This window comes from Lupinus angustifolius, chromosome LG04, assembly GCF_001865875.1.
Source record: "Lupinus angustifolius cultivar Tanjil chromosome LG04, LupAngTanjil_v1.0, whole genome shotgun sequence".
Taxonomy (NCBI): Eukaryota; Viridiplantae; Streptophyta; class Magnoliopsida; order Fabales; family Fabaceae; genus Lupinus; species Lupinus angustifolius.
The window spans coordinates 10,904,718-10,908,509 of record NC_032012.1 but is presented as its reverse complement, the minus strand read 5'-3'; positions in this window follow the sequence as shown (position 1 = coordinate 10,908,509).

Genomic DNA, 3,792 nt, shown 5'->3' with positions numbered 1-3,792 from the left:
TATATATATATGAATGAGAGTGATAATATTATATCATTCTATTAAATTATTTAAAAAAATTCTACACCATAAAAATGGTATATATCACTTATAAAACAGTCATTAATAAACACCTTTCATATATGGTTTAAGAAGATTTGTATGAAAATATATTATTTTTATATATGTATTAGGTTAGTTTAGCAATTCCAGCCCCTTTATTTTGGAGTTTATTTTGGAGTGAGTGATGGATAATAGTTGGTGAGAAACTTATGTGTTGAGTTATGCTTTTGTCATCACATCACAATCTTACACAAAGAATATACCTCCTTCCAAGTTCTACCACTAACTCAGTTTTATAATAATATTATTTTGATATCATAACTTTAAGTTGTTTCTTTTATTGTTAGGTGAATTTTTTAGGATGCTTGTGTAGAATAAAAATGAAAAGTAAGAAATAGATAAATAATATTTAACTTATTATAAGGAAAATTATTTAATTTAGGTTGTCCAAATAACACTATTTATTTTACATGGGCATACCAAGTTAGATGATTGATCCTTATATTTCTCATCCACAAATGGATTAGTAATTTGTACCATATAGCATTTAAATTCTTTAACAATACTAATGGATGTTATGTTATTCCAAGTTGCAAGAATCTTTCATTTAAATGCTACAAGACACCAAATCATTTTAATCCAAGTTGGAACAAAATCTCATATTCTACCCTGTATTTTTTAGACAAGGATATATTGTTCCAAACCTTGTCTCGGACTAATTATATTAAAGCAAAAATAAAAATAAAAATAAAAATAAATATTTAATTTTTTAACTGATATAACATATTTTTATTAGTCAATAACATATTTTTATTGGATAAGATAATATGTTGTTGTTGTTGTTCATATGAGCTGAAATGTTTTACACTGCCCAATCCGTGTTTCCTTAAGTTTGTCGTATAGCTTCACATGATGAACCTTAACAAGAACCGTGAAGCATGCACAGCTAAACCCAACTCATACGTAACACTTAACACCTATACCCTTTGATTGTTACAAGTACATAAAAATGCTCAAAATTGATTGACTAGTGTCAACATCAAACTAGCTAGGGCACTTGGTGTGAAACTATAAATTTAGTGCATGTTTGATTGACAAATTATTCTCGGTTATAGGGATTGTTTGGGAGTTATGAGGAAAAGAGAATGAGAAAAATCGAGAGGTAAGGATTGGGAGGAAGTGAAGGCAAAAAAAAGCAATTTCATCATTTTTTGGAAGCGTGAAATTTAGATAAGATAAGTAAAGTAATAATAATGTAATAATATTATTATATTTTTTATTTAAAAACGTAATTAACAATGAGAAATGTACAAAAATATAATCATATAACTTTATTAAAAATATTAGGTATTTTGTCATTTTATCTCTAAAAAAACATCAAATTGAATGAGTTATGAAAATTGGCACATGGAAGGTAAATAACTCTAGAAACTCTTCAACCCTTTTTCATCAAACTCTCAAATAAGGGAAACACTTTCTAAAGTTATCATTTCCAAAAATCGAACTCAAATAAAACAAACAACTATTCTCACTAGGGATTATAATTAAGCTCTGTTTGCGAGTTTGGTTTTTTTAAATCATTTTCTTTGTAGTTTGGTGATTTAAAAAACATGTAAGTAGTGGGCCGATGGTCCATTAACCTAACCAGCTACAATATGTTTTCCTAATTTATCCAAATTGTCTTTTACTCCATGGACTCTAGCTACCTAATCGTAGGTTGCAAATCTCATTTACTTAGTAAAAGTGCAAACATGATATGAAATCCTAAATGACTCCTTAATTTCATCAAGCAATGTTTTTAATCGAATTATATAATTGTTAATCTTCAACATTTTTTTTAAAAACATTATCATGTTTGGGACTTTTCATTTTAGTGGGTTCCCATAAAAACAATATTCCACATTCTTCCACCCAAGTTAAGAACCCACTTTCGTTTTTGTCCCTTTTTATTTTCATTTTCGTCTAAATGTATTCACTTTTGTGGGTCAATTTTCAATTCCAACTAATCAGTGTAGGAAGTAAAAAAACACTTTCGATATTTGTTAGTCGGAATTGAAAAAACGCAGTGCCATAAATGCTTTTCACTCAAAAGTGATTGTGTTTGCACATTTAACATTAAGTTACATTCATCACAATAACTAATTGGCTTGCCATACAATTGGAAGAGGCAATTACATTTTTGATTTAATTATATACTTTTGTACTTTCTTTGATGACATTTAACCTCACCCCTTTCACACAAAAAAAATAGTTATAATTATTTATTTGTTTATTCATTTATAATTGTTATTACTTATTTTAGTGTCATGTAATTTGATAAGTTTTAGAAGGGTAAAATTGACAAATAAATTATTAAAAGCTCATATGTTTTTTGAAAGTTCTTAAATAGGTTTTTGAAAAGCTAACTTTCAAATTATACATACTCCATTTTGTAAAGCTATAAACTCCATTCAATTTTCATTCACCTAATAACTTATTAAGTTAATCAAAAGACTAGAATTATTTAAAAATGTACACATGGAACAATGTGAGTGTCCTCAGCTATTCAAATCAAAAGTCATCACTTTCAACATTGAGAAAAAAATGTATATATTGATATTGATAGTATATATATGAGTTTTATATATTGTTATTGCATCATCTATCATTCATATTCAATCATTATTGATTCTTCAAAAAAAAAAGTAATCCAAATAAATGTTGGATGATGTAAATGTATAAATCTTTACACTCACGAATGAAATATAAGATTTTTGGTTAGGACATCAATTGAGTTTTTGTTGTGAACTTGTCCTGGTTAGAATTTAAATTAGGAATTTATTGACTTTATTAATGCCGTGATGAAATCTTAGAGAGGATGAGAGAAGGAAGAAACGGGATGAAGAGAGGAAAAAGGGGAGACAAAATATAGTTTGTAGTGAAATTTGTTATGGAAAACTCACTTTTGAGACGTTATTTTAGTGAATCTAACACAATTTTGATGAAAGGACTATATTAGAATGTATTTTTGAAGAAATAAATAATTTTTTAATAAATAAATGATCAAATACAAGCTTCTAAATAAAATAAAACATTAAAACTGTGATTGAACTGATATTATTCTTTGTCAAATGTGATAGACATCACATTCAACATAATACTATGATATTATATCTATCAACAAACAAGAAATATATGTATCAATAAGTTGTTGGTTCAAAATGCATATTTAGCTTAATTTTAAGAAAAATAGGTTTGAGTCTAACGTGAATAACTATCCTTCAAGATATTTCACTTTTATTTTAGCTATAATTGTTATTAGGTATGACAATGAAAATCAAATTCATGGTTACCCGTTCAAACTCAACTCGAATTTAACTAGAAAACTTAATATGATTGAATTTGAATTTTACCCGAGTTCAATTTTGAGGTTCTGATTTAATACACTTGATACCCTACCCCAAACCCATTTGAAATTGATAAACATATAAAAAATTATAAAATTAAACATAAATACACCTATAATATATATATAGATATATAAATACATGTTTCTAGTAGGTTTCTATCAAGTTTGGGTTATCAAAAACTCGACGAGTTCGAGAATGATAATAATTTTTCAACCTCGCTTAATTCGGATTCGGATAAGCACAAACCCGATCCCAATCTATCCGTTGCAATTCGTGACTGCTATAGTTATAGCTATGGAAAAAGTTTCATTTTTATTTTATTTATAATTATAGAAGTTTATCTTTAAAATAAAAAAAAATT